Source organism: Bos grunniens, chromosome 8, assembly GCF_055505025.1.
Source record: "Bos grunniens cultivar Pamir isolate PY7600 chromosome 8, Bosgru_T2T1.0, whole genome shotgun sequence".
Lineage (NCBI taxonomy): Eukaryota > Metazoa > Chordata > Mammalia > Artiodactyla > Bovidae > Bos > Bos grunniens.
In genome coordinates, this window is record NC_141172.1 from 28,298,905 (window position 1) to 28,312,933 (window position 14,029).

A 14,029-nucleotide genomic window follows, 5' to 3' on the forward strand; every position below is an offset into this window, starting at 1 on the left:
GGGGTCGTAAGAGTTGAACACGACTGAGCAACTAACCTACCACCACCAGGGGACCTGTAAGGCTCCTAACTTTATCACTCCAGGAGAAAGGCGAGATGAATTTATCATCATCTACTGAAGTGACTTAGCAGCAGCAGCAACTTACTTTAACATCATCTAATTTCCTCCTTCCTTCTTTTCCTTCCTCTCTCCTTCCTTTCCTCCTAGCCTTCTCTTTTTCTTTCTTTTTGTAATTTTTTAATGTAAAAATACTACAGAGGCAACAAACGAGTAAAAGTGAGCTTTGATTAAAATTGCTTGGGGAACTTTAGGAGCTCGTGTCTTTAACTACTTAAACCCTCAGTTTTCCCTTCTTGGTTCACATCAGCTGTTGACAGATCTTTTATTGCTCATTAGAAGCACAGATAACCATGAAGGAATAAGAAAGAAATGCTTTCTAAGAACAGTAATGTAAATTGCTACAGAAAAAATGTCAGATTTATATGTCCAAGTACTAATTGACTTAAACATGAAAAATTGGAGCAGACCTCCCAGATTAATTTGTATTGATAATACCTCTTAACTGCATCCTCTCCCATCCTCAAGGAGCTTTGAGTCCCATAAAGATATTATCTGGCCCAGACATGCAAATTAAAATAGGAACATAAGTTCAGAACTTGAAAGAAATAAGGCCATGCCTGAAAAAACTATGCTTCGTGAAAATTCAAATTAAAACACTGAGAACTGAAACTATGGTGGGACTGAGGGTGGGCAATAGAAGATGCCTTATAAGAAAAATATCCCCACTAGGATGAGTTTTCATGCTCAAACTTAAATGGAAGATGAAAGAAATCTTGAGTCACTAGAAGTTAATTAAATTATACCAACAAATTCTAAAATATTAAAGTTATAAGGCAATTGGGTGTTTGGACATTAACAAACTTACTTTAGACCTGAAATCCTGAAATGGTATTGTAGTTTTGGGGTTTCTTTTTTCTTTTTTTTCTTTTTGATAGAGAGTTAGATAGATAGATGAAAAGAAAGTGAAAGGGTTAGTTGCTCAGTCATGTCCGACTCTTTGCGATCCCATAGATGGTAGCCCACCAGGCTCCTCTGTCCATGGAATTCTCCAGGCAAGAATACAGGGGTGAGTCGCCATTTCCTTCTCCAGGAGAGTATTGTGGTTTTTTTTTTTTTTTTTTAAATATTTATCTTTCAGAGATACATACTGGAGAAATCCTAATATTTTATAGGTACATAGTAAAATATTCATAAAAATATGTTTCAGCTTTGATTTACTTCACAGTAATATAGAGAGGAGAAGTGTATGGGAATATAAATAAAACATGATTGGCCAAGGGTTGATCAACATTGAAGCTGGATGATAAACACATTAAATGTTTAGGATACTATTCTGCTATTTTATCTTAAAAATGTTTCATAATAACATTTTAAAAGAAAGAATGTTATAAAGTGTATCAGGTACACAAAGATGTAATAAAGTATAATCTGGTAAACACTGTCCAGCTGAAGAATTAAAACATAGAAAAGTAGTTGAAAAAATTATAAATCAACTCTTTTACTTCAATTATCTGGATGTATTTGTGGTGTCTCATTGGAAGGGTATTAGCTAGTGTTGACTCATTAGAAATTGGTAAGACTTCAGATGATTACTCCAGCTAGATAGAGTAGATCTGATTGGCCTTAAGGCAATGCGGTACCTGCCCTGGAGCTAACTCAGGCCTGAGAATCCAAAACCCCTGGATCAAAATCCCTGCTCTAACTATAGTTGTGTGAACTTCCGTCAGGTTCCAAACTTTCTGACTCCCATTTCCTCATATATAAAAATTATGTTTAGTAATACTAACCTTGAAGGATTACAGTCAATGTCTATGAGTCACATAGTTGGCACTGGCCAAATAGTAGCTATTATATTTGATGTTTTGAAAGAAGACATTTGGACATTTCTCAACTGAAATATATGAGCATCCCTGAATAAGCAGTAAATAAATAATTTATGCCTAGCTGATAAAAAAAAGTCCAGTTTGCTACTAATCAAAGGAAAAGAGATTATCACTTTGAAAAAGTTTTAGTAGCACCCAGGAGCAGGGAGGCCAAAGTTAGGTTATTTATGAGTCTGGGGACTCTGAGTTAAGGTAGATTTTTCAATGCAGTATAAGGGAGCACTTAATATGAATTGGGCAACATTTATTATGTTATGCTTCAATATGGGTATACACAGATTTGGGAAGATTTCAAAAGGAGTCTTAAGGAGTAAATCATCTTTTGAAGATATTTATTGCCTGAGATAGAGAGGAAAATGGCAACCCACTCCAGTATTCTTGCCTGGGAAATCCCATCCGTGGCAGGCTGCAGACCATGGGGTTGCAAAGTGTCAGACATGACTGACAGCAACAAATTGCCCTGAGAAAGGGGTGATGAATGGAGAAAGAATAAATGGATTTGAGGGAAGTTCTTGAAGTGAACAACAACATTACCTGCTACTTCAGCTTTCTGGGCCAGAGTTTCCTAAAAAAGTAAAGTTAGATTAAGGCTGTCCAATAGTAACTTGTGTTAATGTAAACGGTAGACTGAATAGGTATAGGTGATCTTTGCTCTTGGTTATGTATATAGAGGCTCTAAGAAATATTTTTTGTCATTTGCAGTTTTATTTTTGGGGCCCTAACAGATGCAGGGATTATATGATGTAATAATGCATTAAAAAAATAATAACTTCCTTTATGCTCATACTTGCAACTCATACATTTTCTATTGCTTTTTGTCCCTCATTTGAATGTTTCTGATTGTCCTTAAAATACTCTTGTAGCTTAATGCCAGTGGTCCTTAACCCTGCCTGCACATTAGGATCATCTGGGGATATTTTGAAAGTCCCAAAGCCCAGGTCCATCTCAGGCCAATTAAATCAGAATATCTGGAGTGCAGTCTGGGCATTAGTAAACCTAAACTCCCCCAGTGATTCCAATGAACATCTAAGGTTGAGAAAGAATGCTTGCCACCTAGCTGGAGAAATAAAACCTTGGCCGGGGAATTATAAGACTCTTACTAGACTCTGACACTGACTACAGACCAATGAAGGTTGGAGCATCACTCTGATGCCCTTGGTTGTGGTGGTGGTTTAGTCACTAAGTTGTGTCTGACTCTTGTGAGCCCATGGACTGTAGCCTGCCAGGCTCCTCTGTCCATGGGATTCTCCAGGCAAGAATACTGGAGTGGGTTGTCATTTCCTTCCCCAGGGGATCTTCCCAACCCAGGAATCAAATCCAGGTCCCTTGCATTGCAGGCAGAGTCTGAGCTTTCTTTCACTTTCTCTATCTTTGACTTTCACTTCACTTTCTTTGACTTTGACTTTCACTTTCTGAGCTACAAGGGAATCCCTCTCATGCTCTTAGACTTTAGTATAAATATTAATAATGACAGAGGTGCTGTGGACATACATTCTGCCTTTTAAAATATGACTTCAAATTGCATCAAATTTCTCAGGGACTTAAAGTTCATGGCAATCTTCCTCTATGAGTATCCATTCCACCAACTTCCTTTTCTTTACTGTGTTATCATAGTGGCCTTCCTATATTCTATTCTGCTGCTGCTGCTGCTGCTGCTGCTGCTGCTAAGTCGCTTCAGTCATGTCCAAATCTGTGCAACCCCATAGACAGCAGCCCACCAGGCTCCCCTGTCCCTGGGATTCTCCAGGCAAGAACACTGGAGTGGGTTGCCATTGCCTTCTCTGATATTCTACTCTAGTATTAACCCAAACAGGGAATCACTCCATTTCTTTGATTTGCACCTGTACCCCACCATCCCAGCACCTCCCCACTCCACATACATGCTCATATAAAACTCCTGTAAGTACAGCTGACATCCCTGGAAACTGGAAAGACAGAAGAGGTTTTTCATTGCAGAAACATGAAAAGCTTAATATGGAATATCAGATATGGATGGTCTGAGAAGTCATTTTGCACTTTGCATCCAGTACAGTTACCACCCCCACCTACCTTTTTTCTCCCACTCTCCTTATTCTTTGCTCTTCTCTCAAGGCAAAATAAAAATTCTTACCATTGTCTTATGCAGAGCATTCTAGTTATTTCTAGCCTAGTCCCCATTCTCAGCTTTGGAATTCCCTTTGTATATCCAAGGACTCCTTACTGTCTTCTGATAAACAAGGAAACATCTTTTCCAGGCAGTACCTCCCCCCACCCCCATCCAAAATCCTTTAAGGAAAACAAAGTGCTAGGGAAATCTTACTATCACTCTCAGTGGAATTACGATAGTCCCTTCCCAACTCCTTAAACCACAAGGGCTTCCCTTGTAGCTCAGCTGGTAAAGAATCTGCCTGTAATGCAGGAAACCTGGGTTCAATCCCTGGATTGGAAAGATACCCGGGAGAAGGGAAAGGCTACCCACTCCAGTATTCTTGCCTGGAGAATCCCCATGGACTGAGGAGCCTAGTGAGAAGTAGTATTCCGGCCTGGAGAATTCCATGGACTGTATATAGTCCATGGGGTCGCAGAGTCAGACATGATTGAGCGACTTTCACTTTCCCAACTCCTTAGAATACATAAACAGTTAAATTAGTTTAGGTTTTAAATTAAAAAAAAAAAATTGCCACAATAATTTAGCTCCTTAATTCAGCCAGTATTTTTCCCTACCATAGTAGGTACTAAGAGATATGTAAATGGATGACAAATTTTCCTGGAAGAATTAGTTTAGTTGAGGATGAAAGACAGAATTGTAAGACATCGCTAAAGTATATGTACTGCAAGGGATTGATTATAAGTCTCATGAACTTAGCTTCTAAGACATTATTTCAGTTCATTGGCCTTTACATTTCCATATACTCAAATACTATATGTTTGCAAAGAACTAGGTTTTTTTCTCAATCCCATTTACATGATCAAACCACAAGTTGTGTACTTATTTGACTTTTGGTTAAGTTTTCTCTGACTTTACTGGTCAGAAACACAGACCAGTACAGCTTAAGAATGAATGGAGAACTTCCATTTCCAAAGTAGGTACCTAAATCGTTTCTTCTGTATATAATCAAAATTCTTGTCTAAAATATATTACCATCTTAAATCTATCAACAAACTTTCAGAAAGGAACGAACTCAGCCCAGTAACTGAGAGAAAAAGACTGACATCTGGAATTTTATGCCTAGTAAAAATATACTTCCGAAATGAAGATTAAATCAAGACATTTTTCAGGCACACAGAACAGCAGACTCTCCAATGGCAATACTAAAAGGTATTCTTGGAGCATTGAGAAAATGCTCTCAAATAAAACAGAGGATGAGATGGTTGGATGGCATCATCGACTCAATGGACATGAGTTTGAGTAAACTCCAGGAGTTGGCAATGGACAGGGAGGCCTGGCGTGCTGCAGTCCATAGGGTCGCAAAGAGTCGGACATGACTGAACAACTGAACTGAACTGAAAACATCTGAGATGCAAGAAGGAAGGAAGAATACAGAAAGTGGTAAATATGTAAGGAAATAGAAATAAGTATCGGCTGCTAAAACAGTGAATAATGTCAAGCCAATCTCACTCAAGAACATAGCATAAATCCTATAGAAAACCTTGGAAAACCAAACCAGTAGTGCCTTCAAAGTAAAACACATAAGGACCAAGTTGGGTTTATTTCAGGAAAGCAAGTTTGGTTTCACATTTGAAAAATTAGCATACAAACTGACTGACTAAAAGAAAGGGTGTATGATCATCTCAGTAGATACCAAAATGTATTTGCTAAAATCGAATATTCATTTCATGATCTAAATTCTACAAAAAAAAAAAATTTCTTAGGCAAACTAGCAATAGAAGTTAACTTCTTTAACCTGGTAAAAGATATCTACAAAAACTAACAATAAATATCTTATTTAGTAATATATGTTAAAGTTTTCTTTAAGATCACGGAAAAACCAAGAATGTCTGTTATCACCCCTTTTATTCAAACTTGTACTGTATACATAGGCTAACACAATAAGACAAGGAAAAGAAATAGAAATTATCAAAATGATCATAATTTGCAACTGATACATATGATTATGGACATATAAACTCGCCCCTAAATGTACAGATTAATTATTAGAATTAATGAGATGTTTGGCAAGGTTGCTAGACAAAAATCAATATAGAAAATCTACATTCCTAAATACCAGCCAAAAATTGTGAGTACAAAAGAGCACTATATACACACTACTGCAAACGAACAGTCTGCAGCTACACACGGCCGCGAGGCTGAAGCTCACAAATGCAACAGTGAGTACAGGCAACAAGCTGCACAGGAATGCATGCTGTACTGTCCCATTTATAGAAAGTTCAAAGCCAGGAAGAGTTAAACAGTTTATGGCTGAGGAATACACACATAGGTGGTAACACAATAAAGAAAAACAAGGAAAAGGTTATCACAAAAATGAGGGTATTGATTATCCCCGTGAGGAGGCAGAGGATGTACAATAAGGACTTAGGTGGTCCCAGCAGTGTTATTTTTTTGAGTTGGTTGACCTTATTTCTAGTTTTTCATTAGTAAAAATGTTCATAGGAAATATTTCATTTTTTTTAGAAGTCAAAGAGGGAATGGGGATAAGGAGGAAACATCAATGTCAAATGTCTGTATAAGGAAATGGTGGCTGTTTCATCTACATTTTGTTTTTATTTTGTTTTTCTGGTTACATTTCTGAGTTTTCCAGCACTTGATCATGAAAACAAATCTTGCTGTCTGGCATGAAGTTGGTAATATCTTCAGAAATAATCTACTCTTATTTGGCCAGAGCTTTAGCAATTACCATTATGATGTTTACATCCAAATCTTTTATTTTCATTGCTTCCTGTAACATGTGTTGTAGGGCTTCCCTGGTGGCTCAATGGTAAAGAACCCACCTGCCAATGCAGGAAAGGTGGGTTCGATCCCTGAAACAGGAAAATACCCTGGGGAAAGAAATGGTGACCCACTCTAGTAGTCTTGCCTTGGAAGTTCTATGGACAGAGGAGCCTGGTAGGCTACAGTCCAGGGGGTTGCAAAGAGTCAGACATGACTTAGTGACTAAACAACAACCACCCATGTATCAGTTCCTTTGGGACATTGCCTTCTAGTATTGCTACTTAAATGATCTACTGTCGCTTAAAATTACAGGTCTGGTTTGAGAACTTGTGTTGAGTTTGTGAACATTCTTAGTATAGTCTCTCTAGGTGAATTCATTCATTGCCTTGGTTTTTATACCACTTATATACACCCAATGTCTCTCATACATCTTATTTCAACCTGAAGTCTCTTTTCTGAGTTCTAGGCTCATGTATTCAGTTGACTACTTGATATCTCAATCTGGCTGTTTCACTGATATCACAAGCCAGCATATTGAATATGCAAATTTTCATAACTAGAGGCGTGAAAATCATAAGCAAGGCTTGGAAAGTGGCAAATAGTTTTGTTTTGCTGGTCTTAGTGTGGGGAATTGGATGGGGATATAGAAAATGTAACTAGTTCAGGAAAGGATTTTGGAAATAGGAGTCCAAAGTAAGAAAATATAAACACATATTCAACACTGGCAAACAACTAATGACTTTCACTTTTTTATCCCACCTGGCTAACAAAAATTCAAAAAATAATGATGAAAACAATATTCATGGCATTCTATATAAATGCAATAAATTTCATATTTAAAAGTATATTATGGGGTTGGGGAAGAATAGGGTGGGGGAAGAATGGATTGGGAATTTGGGATTAGAGATGCAAACTATTATATATGTAATGGATAAACAACAAAGTCCTATTGTATAGTCCTATTGAATATTGTATATTCAATACCTTATGGTCAATCATAATGGAAAAGAATACAAAAAAAAGTATGTATATATGTATAACTGAATCACTTTGTTGTACAACAGAAATTAACACATTATAAGTCAACTATACTTCAATAATTTCTTTTAAAGTAAAAAAATGTAATTAGGATGATAGTTTGGGGACATATAATACTTAAGAGTTTTGCTAAAGAGTTTGGACTTTGTGGATAATGGGGAGTCACAGAGGGATTTTTATTTTCTGTCAGTTCATGCAATAAATAGTAATTGATGACCTGGTAAGCACTAGACACCATGCTTGGCACTGAGAGTTACAGTGCCAACTGTGTAACCCAGAGTCATCCAAGATTCTTGAGAGTGTTAGGAAGTAGAATGCATTGGAATTGGTGTCAAGTTAGAACAAACGGAATGAGAAGCATGGCTAGGCAAAGGGATGAGGATGGCAGCAAGTTGTCTTCTGGCTTGGGATATTGAGGGAACGGAGTGCTTTTACCTGTGAAAGGTGATATAGAGAAAGAGGAAAGGTGGGTGGCTGGGGACACCTGTCTTGGACCCTGAACCTGAGATGACTCTGGGACTTCTGGTAAGGAGGTTGAATAGCTAATTACACACGTGGGATTGTGTCGTAGGAAAGAAACTGAAGATGGAGGTATTGGTTTGGGATTCTATCTATAGGAAGTAAGCTGAGCATGATGGGTGGAAGTGGGTGGTGTGAGATTGCCAAGGAGGAGCAAGAAAGTGATAACTCACATCACATGCAAGAAAAAATGCGGCACTGGCAAGCCAGTTAATCCCAGTGTTGCCGCAACTAGCTATGTAGCCTTGACTTACCTTCCCCAGTTTCTGTGACTCTGCCTCCTACTGTCTCGTTACCTCTTCTGGGATGGAGAGAGCCCAAACTACATGTAAACAGAAGAGTCACAGGATAGTCGAGTTGGTTTAAAGCCTTCTGAAAACTTTGCCTGCCACCCCACCCGGAATTGGTTGAGTCACAAACACTCCCTCCCTGTAAGCATAGGGGGCCGCGCTCCCTGGCAGGTTGCAAACACTGTACTGGATAAAAGTTACATGTTTGTTGTTAGGACCATTATTAATACCATTATTACAAATAAAAATAACAGCCCTTGGTTTTGGGGGGTTGAGTTATATCCTGCTCCAGTAGATACGTTGGAGTCATAATTCCTAAAGTACTTCATGATGGGACCTTATTTGAAGATTGGGTCTTTATTGAAAAATCAAGTTAACATGAAGTCACTAGGATAGATCCTAATTCAATATTACTTGCCGCATTTGAAAAGAAAGAAATTCGGACATAGAGACGGATATGCACTCATGGAGAATGGAGTTGAAGGGAGCAATTAGGGTGATATGTCTGCAAGCCAAGGAAAGCCAAGGCTTGCCAGCAAATACCAGCAGCTAGACGAAGGGCATGGGACAGGCTCCCCTTCACAGCCTCAGAAGGAACCAGCCCTGCGGACTCCTTCCAGAACTCCACAACTGTGAGACAACATACTTCTGTTGTTGAAGCCACCCAGCTTGTGCTACTTTGTCATAGAAGCCCCAGAAAGCCAACACATGGTTGTGTACTGCTCGATTTTTTATCAAATGCTTTTTTTGCTTATTCTCTTTGAATCCTCGCAGTCTCCTGTGGAAGCCATTATTAGTGATTTCCTTTCTGGGAGAGGAAACTAAATCTGTTTAATGGAAAGAAGCATAAGAATTTTAATGGAAAGTCAGGACATTTTACCCATGGGCACAGCATTATGTGAATGGTATTGAGTTGGTCAAAAAGTTCTTTTGGGTTTTTCCAGAACATCTTCTGGGAAAATCCCAACAAACTTTTTGGCCAACCCAATAAATAGTGGAGTATGTTGCTAAAGCACACTGTAGGTTTGACTCCCAGCTCTGGTGGCTGAGGCTGTGTGGTCCTGAGTAAGGTCATTAACCAACTCTGCACCTTGGTACCAAAGAGAAAATAATAACATTTAAAGTAAGGCCTGGGCTTCCCAGGTAGCTCAGTGGTAAAGAATCCACCCACCAATGGGGGAGATGTGGGTTTGGAACCTGGATTGGGAAGATCCCTTGGAGAAAGAAATGGCAACCTACTCCAGTTCTTGCTTGGCAAATCCCATGGACAGAGGAGCCTGGTGGGCTACAGTCCATGAGGTCACAAAGGGTTGGACATGACTGAACAGGCATGCAACTCAAAGTAATACCTAAGGTTCCCATGAGGATAAAATGAGCTAATTCCTGTGAAATGTTTCATGCGGTACCTGCTATATTAATATGGAGAAGGCGATGGCACCCCACTCCAGTACTCTTGCCTGGAAAATCTCATGGACGGAGGAACCTGGTAGGCTGCAGTTCATGGGGTCGCTAAGAGTCGGATAAGACTGAGCGACTTCACTTTCACTTTTCACTTTCATGCATTGGAGAAGGAAATGGCAACCCACTCCAGTGTTCTTGCCTGGAGAATCCCAGGGACGGGGGAGCCTGGTGGGCTTCCTTCTATGGGATCGCACAGAGTCGGACACGACTGAAGCGACTTAACAGCAGCTATATTAATAGGTGCTCAACAAATTGTAGCTATTTTAAAATAATTATTCATGGGAAATTGCAGGGCGTGAAGAAGCCCTTCAGTAATAATGAGGGTCATGCATTCATAGATGCCTCTCATAAATGTACTGTGCGAAAGATTTGTACTAAATGTATTGTGTATATTTAATGGTCTCTAGGATTCATGTCAACTGCTCCTTATTCCACAGACAAATCAGCTAGGTGGTGATTCTGCCCCAGGGCCCATTCAGTCATCAATGGGAGATTTTCTCTCTCTGGGTCAAGTCCATTGTAACCTTCCAGCAATGTTTTGCTGGAAGGAATAAGGATTTGCTGGTAGGAATAAGGATTCAGGCCATCACATTAGAAATCAGTCAGGACAGAGAGGGAAAGGATTGGAAGTTATATGCAGCTGGGAATCAGTCAGTTAAAGGGTCAGAAAGTAAAGCTCAGTTTTTGATATAGATGGATCCCACATGCTTTGAACTTTAAAATCATTGCATAAGGCTTCACTATAAGCAAGTTTACTATGAAGGATTTCACCACACAAATGACGAGTACAGGATCTCAGTCACCATTCTGAATTTTAAAAATGCAATTAAAAGTGGTGCAGACCCACAGAGCCTTGCCAAACCCTGCTTTAAATAACAGTTTAGAGAATCACAAACTTCAATTACTTTTGGCAATGTTTTGGTTTTTCATGAGGCACTATAGGTTATTAAATGTCGTAGCTATTTAGCTTGCTAATGAATAGTTTATCCTACATTCAATTAGGCTGGTTTTCCCTCCTTTTTTTCTTTCTGTCTCTTTTTTTTGTTTGTTTCAGCCCACTCAAAGAATTGATGATAATTAAGGGAAAGCTGTCAGGAGGCCAGGTTTTTCATCCAAAATTCCTTATGGTTCTAGGGTTACCTAGGGTAGAAATCTGATTTCATCTTGTAAACTTAATATCCGTCTTCCACATCAGCAGTGGCTACCATAATGATTATAATAGTAAAAATAATTGCAGTTGTATGCTCTGTGTAGCATCTTTCAAATCACTGTCAATGTTTCACATTTTTCTCTTAATATTTTTGTGTAGTAGACAAGGAGCAGATTTATTATTCCTTTTAAAGTCAATGAGGCAGAGGAGGTTACATGAATATTCTCAGATTAGAAACTTCATCATGAATAAAGCAGAAAAAAGCATGAACAGGTAATGTAGTGTTAATCCATCAAGCTGTCCAGTTCCCTGGTCTGTCTGTCTGTCTTTCTTGTGATCGAAGAATTGAGATCAGGGGATGCTAATGGTATTTTCCTATATTTCTAATCTCCATATTATTGACGTCTGATCTGTTGGGTAGGCAGTCCCTTCCTGATCTGTAGTGGTGCTTATTTATTTCATAGCCCCACTTCAGGGAGATTATGGCCCCGCAAATTGTTGATATTCACAGAGGAGGTCAGAGTTGGACAAAGATCCATATGCCATTCAACATAAGTGTACTTGTGAAATTTATTTCAGGAAAGGCAAACTTAAGCTCCTTGATAGCAAAACACCTAAACTTAAGGAAAAGAGGCCAATTTAAAAGGCCTTAAATATTTAGTACCTCATTCTGCAGCTCTAAAGGGAGACCAAACTTTAGAGTTCTAATCCACACCCAAGCCAACTAATTTTTTAATCTAGTCAGCCTATGCTCTGTCCTAGGCACTATGGTTAAGTGCGGGGGAGAGAGAGAGATAAGTAACATATAGGCCACACCTTGGCAGAGATGTGTCAAGGATTTGCCCCAATCCCACACTGACTGGGGCCAACATCTTGTATGTATGAGAGCTCAGTCAGTATAAGAGCAAATATTGTTATGTAAAAAATTTTTAGAGTAGGGCTATCTTGTAATAATATTGACGCCTTAATGTGATAATTTTCTGTGTATTTAACATGGTTCAGGATCTATGCAAATATTTTACTACATTATCTCACTTAACATACATAACAATTTAGGTCAGTACATACAATTTAATCCAAACAACAGTAAGTAGTAAATACTGTTTTGTTTTTATTTTTAATTAAAGTACAATTGATTTGCATTATTAGATTAACTTTGTGTGTATAACATAGTGATTCAGTATTTTTACAGATTCAGTTCAGTTCAGTCACTCAGTCATGTCTGACTCTTTGTGACCCCATGAATTGCAGCATGCCAGGCCTCCCTGTCCATCACCATCTCCTGGAGTTCACTCAAACTCATGTCCATCGAGTCAGTGATGCCATCCAGCCATCTCATCCTCTGTCGTCCCCTTCTCCTCCTGCCCCCAATCCCTGCCAGCATCAGAGTCTTTTCCAATGAGTCAACTCTTCGCATGAGGTGACCAAAGTACTGGAGTTTCAGCTTTAGCATCATTCCTTCCAAAGAAATCCCAGGACTGATCTCCTTTAGGATGGACTGGTTGGATCTCCTTGCAGTCCAAGGGATTCTCAAGAGTCTTCTCCAACACCACAGTTCAAAAGCATCAATTCTTCGGTGCTCAGCTTTCTCCACAGTCCCACTCTCACATTCATACATGACCACTGGAAAAACCATAGCCTCGACTAGACGGACCTTTGTTGGCAAAGTAATGTCTCTGCTTTTGAACATGCTATCTAGGTTGGTCATAACTTTCCTTCCAAGGAGTAAGCGTCTTAATTTCATGGCTGCAGTCACCATCTGCAGTGATTTTGGAGCCCCCCAAAATAAAGTCTGACACTGTTTCCACTGTTTCCCCATCTATTTCCCATGAAGTGATGGGACCAGATGCCATGATCTTAAGTTTTCTGAATGTTGAGCTTTAAGCCAACTTTTTCACTCTCCTCTTTCACTTTCATCAAGAGGCTTTTTAGTTCCTCTTCACTTTCTGCCATAAGGGTGGTGTCATCTGCATATCTGAGGTTATTGATATTTCTCCCACCAATCTTGATTCCAGCTTGTGCTTCATCCAGCCTAGCATTTCTCATGATGTACTCTGCATAGAAGTTAAATAAGCAGGGTGACAATATACAGCCTTGACATACTCCTTTTCCTATTTGGAACCAGTCTGTTGTTCCATGTCCAGTTCTAACTCTTGCTTCCTGACCTGCTATACAAATTTCTCAAGAGGCAGATCAGGTGGTCTGGTATTCCCATCTCTTTCAGAATTTTCCACAGTTTATTGTGATCCACACAGTCAAAGGCTTTGGCATAGTCAATAAAGCAGAAATAGATGCTTTTCTGGAATTCTCTTGCTTTTTTGATGATTCAGCAGATGTTGGCAATTTGATCTCTGGTTCCTCTGCCTTTTCTAAAACCAGTTTGAACATCTGAAAGTTCACTGTTCACATATTGCTGAAGCCTGGCTTTGAGAATTTTGAACATTACTTTACTAGCATGTGAGATGAGTGCAATTGTGTTGTATTTTGAGCATTCTTTGGCATTGTCTTTCTTTGGGATTGGAATGAAAACTGACCTTTTCCAGTCCTGTGGCCACTGCTGAGTTTTCCAAATTTGCTGGCATATTGAGTGCAGCACTTTCACAGCATCATCTTTCAGGATTTGAAAGAGCTCAACTGGAATTCCATCACCTCCACTAGCTTTGCTTGTAGTGATGCTTCCTAAGGCCCACTTGACTTCACGTTCCAGGATATCTGGCTCTAGGTGAGTGATCACACCATCGTGATTATCTTGGTCATG

The 14,029-nt window shown here is 39.2% G+C and overlaps 1 protein-coding gene and 1 long non-coding RNA gene across 20 annotated transcripts in view; one reads left to right on the top strand and one right to left on the bottom strand.

The window, feature by feature from the left end:
* Positions 1-14,029, top strand: part of NFIB (nuclear factor I B) — a 482,616-nt gene that overhangs the window by 83,674 nt on the left and 384,913 nt on the right. The gene's annotated exons all lie outside the window — the stretch shown is intronic.
* Positions 1-14,029, bottom strand: part of LOC147366880 (uncharacterized) — a 159,547-nt gene that overhangs the window by 17,157 nt on the left and 128,361 nt on the right. For both annotated transcript variants that reach the window (XR_015169563.1, XR_015169559.1), the window contains one exon: positions 8,625-8,692. This is a non-coding gene — a long non-coding RNA (uncharacterized LOC147366880). The remainder of the gene's footprint in view (positions 1-8,624; positions 8,693-14,029) is intronic.